This window comes from Pseudophryne corroboree, chromosome 3 (genome assembly GCF_028390025.1).
Source record: "Pseudophryne corroboree isolate aPseCor3 chromosome 3, aPseCor3.hap2, whole genome shotgun sequence".
Classification (NCBI taxonomy): domain Eukaryota; kingdom Metazoa; phylum Chordata; class Amphibia; order Anura; family Myobatrachidae; genus Pseudophryne; species Pseudophryne corroboree.
In genome coordinates, this window is record NC_086446.1 from 806,027,018 (window position 1) to 806,042,290 (window position 15,273).

At 47.0% G+C, this 15,273-nt stretch overlaps 1 pseudogene; it reads right to left on the reverse strand.

Moving 5' to 3' along the window:
- The window catches only part of LOC135057454 (pancreatic lipase-related protein 2-like), a 133,321-nt pseudogene that overhangs the window by 14,887 nt on the left and 103,161 nt on the right, over positions 1-15,273 (reverse strand).

Genomic DNA, 15,273 nt, shown 5'->3' on the forward strand with positions numbered 1-15,273 from the left:
AATTTTGATTTTTGGGTCATTTTACTGATCTTTTGTGTTTTTGATTTTACATGCTCTGTACTATGACATTGGGCATCGGCCTTGGCAGACGACGTTGATGGCATTTCATCGTCTCGGCCATGACTAGTGGCAGCAGCTTCAGCACGAGGTGGAAGTGGATCTTGATCTTTCCCTATTTTTTTAACCTCCACATTTTTGTTCTCCATATATTAATGCGCACAACTAAAAGGCACCACAGGTATACAATGTAGATGGATGGATAGTATACTTATTATTATTAATGGATGACGAGTGACTGACGACACAGAGGTAGATACAGCAGTGGCCTGCCGTACTGCTATATACAGTATAATAAATGGACCTGGTGGACACTGTCAGCAAACTGCTAAACTAGTATAAAGAAAAAAAGCCACCACAGGTATACAATGTAGATGGATGGATAGTATACTTATGGACGACGAGTGACGACACAGAGGTAGGTACAGCAGTAGCCTACCGTACTGCTATATACAGTATAATGGACCTGGTGGACACTGTCAGCAGACTGCTAAACTAGTACTACTAGTATAAAAAAAAAGCCACCACAGGTATACAATGTAGATGGATGGATAGTATACTTATGGACGAGTGACTGACGACACAGAGGTAGGTACAGCAGTGGCCTACCGTACTGCTATATACAGTATAATGGACCTGGTGGACACTGTCAGCAGACTGCTAAACTAGTACTACTAGTATAAAAAAAAGCCACCACAGGTATACAATGTAGATGGATGGATAGTATACTTATGGACGACGAGTGACGACACAGAGGTAGGTACAGCAGTGGCCTACGGTACTGCTATATACAGTATAATGGACCTGGTGGACACTGTCAGCAGACTGCTAAACTAGTACTACTAGTATAAAGAAAAAAAGCCACCACAGGTATACAATGTAGATGGATGGATAGTATACTTATGGACGACGAGTGACGACACAGAGGTAGGTACAGCAGTGGCCTATCGTACTGCTATATACAGTATAATGGACCTGGTGGACACTGTCAGCAGACTGCTAAACTAGTACTACTAGTATAAAAAAAAAAAAAAGCCACCACAGGTATACAATGTAGATGGATGGATAGTATACTTATGGACGAGTGACTGACGACACAGAGGTAGGTACAGCAGTGGCCTACCGTACTGCTATATACAGTATAATGGACCTGGTGGACACTGTCAGCAGACTGCTAAACTAGTACTACTAGTATAAAAAAAAAAGCCACCACAGGTATACAATGTAGATGGATGGTAGTATACTTATGGACGACGAGTGACGACACAGAGGTAGGTACAGCAGTGGCCTACCGTACTGCTATATACAGTATAATGGACCTGGTGGACACTGTCAGCAGACTGCTAAACTAGTACTACTAGTATAAAAAAAAAAGCCACCACAGGTATACAATGTAGATGGATGGTAGTATACTTATGGACGACGAGTGACGACACAGAGGTAGGTACAGCAGTGGCCTACCGTACTGCTATATACAGTATAATGGACCTGGTGGACACTGTCAGCAGACTGCTAAACTAGTACTACTAGTATAAAGAAAAAAAGCCACCACAGGTATACAATGTAGATGGATGGATAGTATACTTATGGACGACGAGTGACGACACAGAGGTAGGTACAGCAGTGGCCTACCGTACTGCTATATACAGTATAATGGACCTGGTGGACACTGTCAGCAGACTGCTAAACTAGTACTACTAGTATAAAAAAAAAGCCACCACAGGTATACAATGTAGATGGATGGTAGTATACTTATGGACGACGAGTGACGACACAGAGGTAGGTACAGCAGTGGCCTACCGTACTGCTATATACAGTATAATGGACCTGGTGGACACTGTCAGCAGACTGCTAAACTAGTACTACTAGTATAAAAAAAAAGCCACCACAGGTATACAATGTAGATGGATGGTAGTATACTTATGGACGACGAGTGACGACACAGAGGTAGGTACAGCAGTGGCCTACCGTACTGCTATATACAGTATAATGGACCTGGTGGACACTGTCAGCAGACTGCTAAACTAGTACTACTAGTATAAAAAAAAAGCCACCACAGGTATACAATGTAGATGGATGGATAGTATACTTATGGACGATGAGTGACGACACAGAGGTAGGTACAGCAGTGGCCTACCGTACTGCTATATACAGTATAATAAATGGACCTGGTGGACACTGTCAGCAAACTGCTAAACTAGTATAAAGAAAAAAAGCCACCACAGGTATACAATGTAGATGGATGGATAGTATACTTATTATTATTAATGGATGACGAGTGACTGACGACACAGAGGTAGGTACAGCAGTGGCCTACCGTACTGCTATATACAGTATAATGGACCTGGTGGACACTGTCAGCAGACTGCTAAACTAGTATAAAGAAAAGCCACCACAGGAGTGTTTTTCAGGCAGACAAACGTATACTGGTGGTCACTGTCAGCAAAACTGTGCACTGTACTCCTGCTATAGCTGCTCCCCAGTCCCCACAATTAAGCAATGTGAGCACTCAGCACAGATATATCATGCAGCACACTGAGCACAGATATGGTATGGAGTGTTTTTTTCAGGCAGAGAACGGATAAAAAAAAACTGGTGGTCACTATCAGCAAAACTCTGCACTGTACTCCGAGTCCTAACAGCTGCTCCCCAATCCTCACCACAATTAGTAATAAAACAAGCAATCAACTGTCTCTTCTACAATTATAAACAGTGAGGACGCCAGCCACGTCCTCTCCCTATCAATCTCAATGCACGTGTGAAAATGGCGGCGACGCGCGGCTGCTTATATAGAATCCGAATCTCACGAGAATCCGACAGCGGGATGATGACGTTCGGGCGCGCTCGGGTTAGCCGAGCAAGGCGGGAGGATCCGAGTCTGCTCGGACCCGTGTAAAAAAAGGTAAAGCTCGGGTGGGTTCGGTATCTCGGAAACCGAACCCGCTCATCACTAGAGGCGGAAAGTAGTCACTACAAGCGGCTGCATTCCCGGACGTACAGCCGAAGGCATAGGAGGCCAGAGTCAGACGGAGACTCTGCACCTGCCATAGGGGCGGGGCAAGTTTCTGTGGTGGCTTATTAGGACACAGCAATCAGCATTACAGCATGCACAGGCACTAACAGGGGCCATCTCAGACCTTCCACATTCTGCAAAAGGGATGTACACAATGGATGTAGTGTGTAGTGCCATTTGTATAAGTCACAGATGGGGACCCGCAATAGACGCTGCTGTGTGTGACTGAGACAGGCTGTACAGGTGCTATCCTCTGCGGCTCTGACCTGGACCTATATCCTCCTGGACTCTTATCCTCTGCGGCTCTGACCTGGATCTATATCCTCCTGGACTCTTATCCTCTGCGGCTCTGACCTGGACCTATATCCTCCTGGACTCTTATCCTCTGACCTGGATCTATATCCTCCTGGACTCTTATCCTCTGCGGCTCTGACCTGTATCTATATCCTCCTGGACTCTTATCCTCTGCGGCTCTGACCCGGATCTATATCCTCCTGGACTCTTATCCTCTGCGGCTCTGACCTGGATCTATATCCTCCTGGACTCTTATCCTCTGCGGCTCTGACCTGGACCTATATCCTCCTGGACTCTTATCCTCTGCGGCTCTGACCTGGATCTTTATCCTCCTGGACTCTTATCCTCTGCGGCTCTGACCTGGACCTATATCCTCCTGGACTCTTATCCTCTGCGGCTCTTACCTGGATCTATATCCTCCTGGACTCTTATCCTCTGTGGCTCTGACCTGGATCTATATCCTCCTGGACTCTTATCCTCTGCGGCTCTGACCTGGATCTATATCCTCCTGGACTCTTTTCCTCTGCGGCTCTGACCTGGATCTATATCCTCCTGGACTCTTATCCTCTGTGGCTCTGACCTGGATCTATATCCTCCTGGACTCTTATCCTCTGCAGCTCTGACCTGGATCTATATCCTCCTGGACTCTTATCCTCTGCGGCTCTGACCTGGACCTATATCCTCCTGGACTCTTATCCTCTGACCTGGATCTATATCCTCCTGGACTCTTATCCTCTGACCTGGATCTATATCCTCCTGGACTCTTATCCTCTGACCTGGATCTATATCCTCCTGGACTCTTATCCTCTGCGGCTCTTACCTGGATCTATATCCTCCTGGACTCTTATCCTCTGCGGCTCTGACCTGGATCTATATCCTCCTGGACTCTTATCCTCTGCGGCTCTGACCTGGATCTATATCCTCATGGACTCTTATCCTCTGCGGCTTTGACCTGGATCTATATCCTCATGGACTCTTATCCTCTGCGGCTCTGACCTGGATCTATATCCTCCTGGACTCTTATCCACTGCGGCTCTGACCTGGATCTATATCCTCCTGGACTCTTATCCTCTGTGGCTCTGACCTGGATCTATATCCTCCTGGACTCTTATCCTCTGCGGCTCTGACCTGGACCTATATCCTCCTGGACTCTTATCCTCTGCGGCTCTGACCTGGATCTATATCCTCCTGGACTCTTATCCTCTGCGGCTCTGACCTGGATCTATATCCTCCTGGACTCTTATCCTCTGCGGCTCTGACCTGTATCTATATCCTCCTGGACTCTTATCCTCTGCGGCTCTGACCTGTATCTATATCCTCCTGGACTCTTATCCTCTGCGGCTCTTACCTGGATCTATATCCTCCTGGACTCTTATCCTCTGCGGCTCTGACCTGGATCTATATCCTCCTGGACTCTTATCCTCTGCGGCTCTGATCTGTATCTATATCCTCCTGGACTCTTATCCTCTGCGGCTCTGACCTGTATCTATATCCTCCTGGACTCTTATCCTCTGACCTGGATCTATATCCTCCTGGACTCTTATCCTCTGCGGCTCTGACCTGGATCTATATCCTCCTGGACTCTTATCCTCTGCGGCTCTGACCTGGATCTATATCCTCCTGGACTCTTATCATCTGCGGCTCTGACCTGTGTCTATATCCTCCTGGACTCTTATCCTCTGCGGCTCTGACCTGTATCTATATCCTCCTGGACTCTTATCCTCTGCGGCTCTGACCTAGATCTATATCCTCCTGGACTCTTATACTCTGACCTGGATCTATATCCTCCTGAACTCTTATCCTCTGCGGCTCTGACCTAGATCTATATCCTCCTGGACTCTTATACTCTGACCTGGATCTATATCCTCCTGGACTCTTATCCTCTGCGGCTCTGACCTGGATCTATATCCTCCTGGACTCTTATCCTCTGCGGCTCTGACCTGGATCTATATCCTCCTGAACTCTTATCCTCTGCGGCTCTGACCTAGATCTATATCCTCCTGGACTCTTATACTCTGACCTGGATCTATATCCTCCTGGACTCTTATCCTCTGCGGCTCTGACCTGGATCTATATCCTCCTGGACTCTTATCCTCTGCGGCTCTGACCTGGATCTATATCCTCCTGGACTCTTATCCTCTAACCTGGATCTATATCCTCCTGGACTCTTATCCTCTGACCTGGATCTATATCCTCCTGGACTCTTATTCTCTGCGGCTCTGACCTGGATCTATATCCTCCTGGACTCTTATTCTCTGCGGCTCTGACCTGGATCTATATCCTCCTGGACTCTTATCCTCTGCGGCTCTGACCTGGATCTATATCCTCCTGGACTCTTATCCTCTGACCTGGATCTATATCCTCCTGGACTCTAATCCTCTGACCTGGATCTATATCCTCCTGGACTCTTATCCTCTGCGGCTCTGACCTGGATCTATATCCTCCTGGACTCTTATTCTCTGTGGCTCTGACCTGGATCTATATCCTCCTGGACTCTTATCCTCTGCGGCTCTGACCTGTATCTATATCCTCCTGGACTCTTATCCTCTGCGGCTCTGACCTGGATCTATATCCTCCTGGACTCTTATCCTCTGCGGCTCTGACCTGGATCTATATCCTCCTGGATTCTTATTCTCTGTGGCTCTGACCTGGATCTATATCCTCCTGGACTCTTATCCTCTGCGGCTCTGACCTGGATCTATATCCTCCTGGACTCTTATCCTCTGCGGCTCTGACCTGGATCTATATCCTCCTGGACTCTTATCCTCTGCGGCTCTGACCTGTATCTATATCCTCCTGGACTCTTATCCTCTGCGGCTCTGACCTGGACCTATATCCTCCTGGACTCTTATCCTCTGCGGCTCTGACCTGGATCTATATCCTCCTGGACTCTTATCCTCTGCGGCTCTGACCTGGATCTATATCCTCCTGGACTCTTATCCTCTGCGGCTCTGACCTGGATCTATATCCTCCTGGACTCTTATCCTCTGCGGCTCTGACGTGGATCTATATCCTCCTGGACTCTTATCCTCTGCGGCTATGACCTGGATCTATATCCTCCTGGACTCTTATCCTCTGCGGCTCTGACCTGGATCTATATCCTCCTGTACTCTTATCCTCTGCGGCTCTGACCTGGATCTATATCCTCCTGGACTCTTATCCTCTGCGGCTCTGACCTGTATCTATATCCTCCTGGACTCTTATCCTCTGCAGCTCTGACCTGGATCTATATCCTCCTGGACTCTTATCCTCTGCGGCTCTGACCTGTATCTATATCCTCCTGGACTCTTATCCTCTGCGGCTCTGACCTGTATCTATATCCTCCTGGACTCTTATCCTCTGCGGCTCTGACCTGGATCTATATCCTCCTGGACTCTTATCCTCTGCGGCTCTGACCTGTATCTATATCCTCCTGGACTCTTATCCTCTGCGGCTCTGACCTGGATCTATATCCTCCTGGACTCTTTTCCTCTGCGGCTCTGACCTGGATCTTTATCCTCCTGAACTCTAATTCTCTGTGGCTCTGACCTGTATCTATATCCTCCTGGACTCTTATTCTCTGCGGCTCTGACCTGGATCTATATCCTCCTGGACTCTTATCCTCTGACCTGGATCTATATCCTCCTGGACTCTTATCCTCTATGGCTCTGACCTGTATCTATATCCTCCTGGATTCTTATTCTCTGCGGCTCTGACCTGGATCTATATCCTCCTGGACTCTTATCCTCTGACCTGGATCTATATCCTCCTGGACTCTTATCCTCTATGGCTCTGACCTGGATCTATATCCTCCTGGACTCTTATCCTCTGACCTGGATCTATATCCTCCTGGACTCTTATCCTCTATGGCTCTGACCTGTATCTATATCCTCCTGGATTCTTATTCTCTGCGGCTCTGACCTGGATCTATATCCTCCTGGACTCTTATCCTCTGACCTGGATCTATATCCTCCTGGACTCTTATCCTCTATGGCTCTGACCTGGATCTATATCCTCCTGGACTCTTATCCTCTGACCTGGATCTATATCCTCCTGGACTCTTATCCTCTGCGGCTCTGACCTGGATCTATATCCTCCTGGACTCTTATCCTCTGCGGCTCTGACCTGGATCTATATCCTCCTGGACTCTTATCCTCTGCGGCTCTGACCTGGATCTATATCCTCCTGGACTCTTATCCTCTGCGGCTCTGACCTGTATCTATATCCTCCTGGACTCTTATCCTCTGCGGCTCTGACCTGGATCTATATCCTCCTGGACTCCTATCCTCTGCTCTGACCTGGATCTATATCCTCCTGGACTCTTATCCTCTGCGGCTCTGACCTGGATCTATATCCTCCTGGACTCCTATCCTCTGCTCTGACCTAGATCTATATCCTCCTGGACTCTGTCACTGCTGCAGGCTGCCCTAACTTACCACTCCTCAGTCATGGACCTGAGCTAATGGAACTTGGTATCCGGAACTCTCATCCAGCTTCCATTTTCCACTGCTGAACAGCTTCAGCCTGATTTCTGTCCCTCCACACCCACCTCTGGTCTGGCCAACTGCTGCATCCTGCCCCAGCATGGCTGCCACCATCTCCGTCTCCTTTACCCCCAGGACATTTATGTCCACCTGTAAACATACATCTCATGCACGTCTCCCCTCAGCTCCCTCTCCTCTATCATGTTCCCCCTAGTATACTGGCTCAGTCTGCAACAAGCTTACTCTAAACCATGACCTTTTTATCTACAACAACTTCAGCCTCTTTACCTTCACTGAGACTTGGGAAACTCACTGTGACGCCAACTGCCCTCTCCTCGGGGCCCTCTCCTTCTCCCACACTCCCAAACCTGATGGCAGTCATGGTGGGCATGGTGGATCCTCCCTATCCCACATTGCACTTCTAAGTCATAACCCCAAATCCTCCTTTTCCTTCTCCTCCACTGATGGTCATATCACCTCTTCCATCCCATACACCTTAATGCAACTACCATCTGTCATCCCCCTGTTCCCATGTCTAAGTGCTATGATAACTTCACAATGGACTTCTCTCTACTACAACAGTGGTCAATCTCTCAATTTCATGTACTCTCACCTTTGCTATCTTCAACTTCACAAACTCCTCCTCCCTCTCTGACCATCACCTGCCTTCAACATACCCATCCTTCTGCCCACCCACCCTCATCTAAGGCTTCTCTTAACAGGCGTAAAATTGATGCAATATCAATTACTCTGCTTTATCCTCCTCCATGGTCTCTCTTCTATACCCCATCGCCACCTTTTCCTGCATCAACCCGGCTGTCTCCTTCTACAACAAGCCCTCACCTCTGCCGTAGATTCTGCTGCACCAGAAGTCACTATTAGTCTAGACTCTACAAGAATTCCTGTCTCAACCGTAGCACTCCAGCCTCATCCATTTTCTTTTAAAACTGTTCATGCTCTGCTGAGCAGCTATTCAGGAAATCGCACTCTCTTAGCGACTTCCTCCATAACAAATTAATTCTCTGCTCTTATAGCTCTTCCTTTTCTCTTGTCACGTTTTCCTACTTAGAATCTCTCATCTCCTCTACCATCTTCAACACACCTTCCATTACTTCCCCATTGCCATCATTTCGTGTCCATTTCTACACTTGACTTTGTCACCCACTTTACAGTCAAAATCTATTCTATCTACAGTGACATCTCTTCCTTGCATATCCCCCTCCCCAATCACAAGACTAAATCTTTGACTTCCTCCCCCACTGTTTTATAGACTGAAGTTCAGGACCTTCTCTTTTCCTCTCCTCCTTCCATCTGCCCTCTTGATTCAATCACCTCCTAACTCCTCCATCCCTCCATCTCCTGAAGTCTGCTCCTAAGTTTCCCCTCTTACTAAACCTTTGACTCTCTCCATGCAGCTCTCCCTTCTCCTTCAAACATTAACCATTGTCTCCTCCATTATCAAGAACATATCCCATAACCCCCCACCCTCTCTACCACACCATCTCTCTTCTGCCATATACCTCAAACATAGGATTAGATTGTCTACAACCAACTAAAAGGGTTTAGTCACACCACACAACTGAAGCTACCCTCACCAAAGTCACCAATGACCTCCTATCTGCGAAATCCAAGCGTCACACCTCTATACGGACCCTTTTAGTCATTATGACAGTATTCAACACTGACGACCTCCCTCTCCTCTTTCCAATCTTCCATTCCGTTATGTTTGAGTTGTAGAGTGTTACTGAACATACTCCATACTTAGGTTCCAACAGGGAGGCTTCAAATCCCTAACCAAGATTGCTGCCAACCCTATTACTGTGCATGGGAGGTCCCATGTTGTCACTGTGTTTGAGCGCCACCGTGGGAGATGGACATCTTCCACTTAGCTACAGAGAGACCTGCGATTGCCGCCATTCCACACCACCAGAGAGCTGCTACTACCACTAGAGAGCCTGATACTGCTTGCAACCTGCACAGCTACTCAGATACAGCCACCAGCTCTGGACCTGTAAGCTCTACTCCATGCAACCAGTCTGTGTATGCACAGCAGTGAGTATGGCTGTGCATTCACATTAACATTAAATAAACCACCCCACTGGATAAGAACTGGGCTGTTCATTGACCCAGGGCATGCGCTGGTATATACCATCACTCGGCCACATCACCACCACCTGTATACACATATTCCAACACATTGGCCTCCATGGCACCCATGGTTTGTTTCCTACTTGTCCAACACTCCTGCCTCCACCTCAGCTCCCTGCCCACTTACTGTTGGTGTTCCCCAGGCTGTGTCCTTGTCCTCCTTTCCCTTTACACCTCATTCCTACCTTCTGCCTTCAATATCAGTTGTGTAATGATGACATCATCTTAATAAAACCCAAGTTCTGTCAGTTTCTCACCAGGGAAGACACTGAAACACGTTTTCATGCTCTTATTATTTCTAGTCTTGATTACTATAATCGACTCCTTAATGAACACCTACCTATAGACTGCATTGATCACTTTAGTTCATCCTTCATTCTGTTACATGCCTCACTTTTCTCTTGCAGTGCTAGGGCTCTGCCAATAACTCTGTCGGCTCCCTGTCCCTCTCACATCTTAATTCACTCTGTTCTCACTAACCTTCAGTGTTCACACACACACACACACACACACACACACACACACACACACACACACACACACACACCTGCCGTCCATACACCTCCATACCCCTCCATACACCTCTATACATCTCCATACCCCTCCATACACCTTCATACCCCTCCATACACCTCTATACACCTCCATACCCTTCCATACACCTTCATACCCCTCCATACCCCTCTACACACTTCCATACCCCTTCATACACCTCCATAAACCTCCATACCCCTCCATATCCCTCCATACCCCTCCATACATGTCCATACCCCTCCATACATCTCCATACCCCTACATACACCTCCATACCCCTCTATACACTTCTATACATCTCCATACCCCTCCATACACCTTCATACCCCTCCATAAACCTTAATTCACCTCCATACTCCTCCATAAACCTTCCTACCCCTCCATATCCCTCCATACCCCTCTATACATCTCCATACCCTTCCATACACCTTCATACCCCTCCATACATCTCCATACAGCTTCATACACCTCCATACACCTTCATACCCCTCCATACCCCTCTACACACTTCCATACCCCATCATACACCTCCATACCCCTCCATACACCTCCATACCCCTCCATACATCTCCATACCCCTACATACACCTCCATACCCCTCTATACACTTCTATACATCTCCATACCCCTCCATACACCTTCATACCCCTCCATAAACCTTAATTCACCTCCATACTCCTCCATAAACCTTCCTACCCCTCCATATCCCTCCATAGCCCTCTATACACCTCTATACATCTCCATACCCCTCCATACACCTTCATACCCCTCCATACCCCTCCATAAACCTCCATATCCCTCCATACCCCATCATACATATTCATTCACCTCCATACATCTCCATACCCCTCCATACACCTCCATACCCTTCCATACCCTTCCATACACCTTCATACCCCTCAATACTCCTCCCTACACCTCTATACACCTCCATACACCTCCATACCCCTCCATACACCTTCATACACCTCCATACACCTTAATTCACCTCCATACTCCTCCATAAACCTTCCTACCCCTCCAAATCCCTCCATACCCCTCTATACACCTCTATACATCTCCATACCCCTCCATACACCTTCATACCCCTCCATAAACCTCCATATCCCTCCATACCCCTGCATACACCTTCATTCACCTCCATACATCTCCATATCCCTCCATACACCTTCATACCCTTCCATACACCTTCATACCCCTCAATTCACCTCCCTACACCTCTATACACCTCCATACCCCTTCATACACCTCCATACCCCTCCATACACCTTCATAACCCTCCATATCCCTTCATACACCTCTATACACCTCCATACCCCTCTATACATCTCCAAATCCCTCCATACACCTTCATACCCCTCCATACCCTTCCATAAACTTCCCTACACCTCCATATCCCTCCATACACCTTCATTCACCTTCATACCCCTACATACACCTCTATACATCTCCATACCCCTCCATACACCTTCAAACCCCTTCATACCCCTCCATACACCTCTATAAACCACCATACCCCTCTATACATCTCCAAACCCCTCCATACACCTTCAAACCCCTTCATACCCCTCCATACACCTTCACACCCCTCCATACCCCTCCATACTCCTCCATACACCTCTTTATACCTCCATACCCCTCTATAAATCTGAAAACCCCTCCATACACCTTCATTCACCTCCATACCCCTCCATACACCTCTATACATCTCCATACCCCTCCATACACCTTCATACCCCTCCATATGCCTCCATGCATATCTAAACACCTTCATACACCTCCATACTCTTCCGTACCCCTCCATACACCGCTATACACCTCAATACCCCTCCATACATCTCTATACATTTCCATACCCCTCCATACACCTTCATACCCCTCCATACACTTTCATACCCCTTCATACACCTCTATACACCACCATACCCTTCCATACACCTTCATACTCCTCTATACCTCTCTATACACCTCCATATCCCTCCATACACCTTCATACACCTCCATATACCTCTATACACCTCCATACCCCTCCATACACCTTCATACCCCTCCATACCCCTTTGTACCCATCTTTACTCTTCTATACACCTCCATACACCTTCATACACCTCTATACACTTCCATACACCTTTATACACCTCCATGCCACTCCATACCCCTCCATACCCCTCCATACACCTCTATACACCTCCATACCACTCCATACAACTCTATACACCTCCATACACCTCCATACACCTCTATACACCTTCATACCCCTTTATACACCTCCATACCCCTCCATACACCTCTATACACCTCCATACCACTCCATACACCTCTATACACCACCATACCCCTCCATACACCTTCATACTCCTCTATACCTCTCTATACACCTCCATACCCCTCCATACACCTTCATACCCCTCCATACCCCTCCATACACCTTTGTACCCATCTATACTCTTCTATACACCTCCATACACCTTCATACACCTCCATACACCTCTATACACTTCCATACACCTTTATACACCTCCATGCAACTCCATACATCTCCATACCCCTCCATACACCTCTATACACATCCATACCACTCCATACACCTCCATACCCCTCCATACACCTTCATACACCTCCAGTCTCACTCCCACACTGACTCTCCTGCATGTGTGCTCTCCCAAAGACTTTTACCTTACCTCTCCTAGACCCTACCTCAGGATGTCTCTCTTACTGCTCCTCACCCCTGCAATGTCTCCCACGCTCCATCAGACAATCACCCAGCCACCCTGTCTTCACACATGCCCTTACAATGTATCTTTCTATTCCATGTGTGCTGCAGATATTGATTAGAACTTACCCCCAGGAAGGCGCTGTATGATGAGCCCGGGTACCCGATGAATCCATCGCGGATGAGGATGCTTTCTGTATAATATCTGATGCTTCTGATATGATTACAGGAGACTATGTCTACAGCCACTAAGAACGGTATAGATAATAATATATGTATCAATTCCTACGAGTAACGTCTTAGATTAGTATAAAATAGTGATATATCAGCAATCAGTGAGAGATCACCCTACGCAGGATATACAGCCGGCACGGCCAGGAGAGATTATGTGACACAATGCCAATGAGAATTTACCGGCCATGTAAGTAACACTATGGGACATACTATTACATAAAACACAGAATACATTCATCTCTTGTTATTCTCAGCTGAAGATCAGAAACACAATGACACAAATACTTATCATTAGTTAATCACTATAATTACCGTTCACTGTGTCATCAATATTGGCATTTTGCAGAATTTCCATCATCTGACATCCCGGCATCTTTTCTCCACCATTGGGATAGAAATCTAGGTGACCGACTAGGTCGCTCATTCCGAAGCCTCCACCTGGACGATATTATATTCATGTGGGTTAGGAACTAGTGGAAAGTCTACAGACTATTATGAAATAGTGCTTTCTACTCATAATTTACTGTATATAAGGAAATATAATGTACAGCTGAGAGGGAGCATGGGAGGTGTCTCACTATCTTCTCTGGTCCCAATTAGTATCACCCATGATATGGGAGAATCATGCGGATTCCATATTAAACACTCGAGTTCACAAAATTCGGGTTAGGTTCAACAGGTCTACAGTATGTCATGTTGACATTTTGAACCTCGACCTTTTGAACCTATCTTAAGCACTGTCTACCTTTTGCCTGTTGACCTTTCAACTCTGTCGACCATTTGGGGTTGACCTATTGACTGTCTATCTTTTTACTGTAGCGCTATCTACCGGATAACACAATATTCAACCATGTGAGTTCTTCCTAGTGGTGAAGTTGTCACAAGTGGAACAAGTTCTGTTCCTTATTGATGTCATTAGTTGGACCCAGCTAACTGGAAGACTAAAAACCTGTTCTTCAGCTTTTCATTATATAGGTTCATATATAGCATAGGTGGGTATATAGTGATTAAATACAACGTAAAGCCCAGCAAAGTGTCCGCAACCCTGTACAGTGCAACTAAATATTAATGTCTCAATAAGAGTCTCAGGGAGTAAGTACAGTACACATCGGCTGACCATAGCATGAGTATATAGCATAGTACCTAACAATACAATAACACCGGAGACAGGACGGAGAAATAACAAGGGGGAAAGGGTAGAGCAACTCCCTGAAGTTAGCAGGAGCATGCCATGGTGAAACGTGAGGGGGAAACAACACCGTGCTCCATTTTAACCAGCACCAGTCCTCCAGGACCCCTAACAGTGCATGTTTTACACATCTCCTAGTTGGTGCACAGGTGTAGGCAATACTGGATGAACCATTTTAAAAGATCCACAGTTGGAGTTATTTATTTCACTTGTGTTGCCCAGGAAATCTGTGAAATGTGCGCTGTTAGGGGTCTCTGAGGACTGGAATTGGGAGACCAAACTCCGTGATCCACTACCCTACGTATATTCAAGCAAACAGCGGCACAGTCACTGAAGAGGAAAGAAGCACTGGCGATATGGATAGTGCTAGAGAAACGCAGGATGGAGGAGGGCCCTGCCAATAGGAGCTTATGTACTAAGGGGAAAGAGAATGAACCGTGAAGGCAATAATGAGGTTGGGAAGCTGAGAAGAGTATGACGTTATGCAAAGGACTTTTAGGCTTTGATAAAAAGGAACATATTAAGGGCACATTTAAAGGCTGTGGAGACCGGCAGAGACTCTGACTGGGCAAGGGAGTGAGTTCCAGAAGAAGTGGGCGAGTCTGACTGGGCGAGAGTGAGAGGAAGT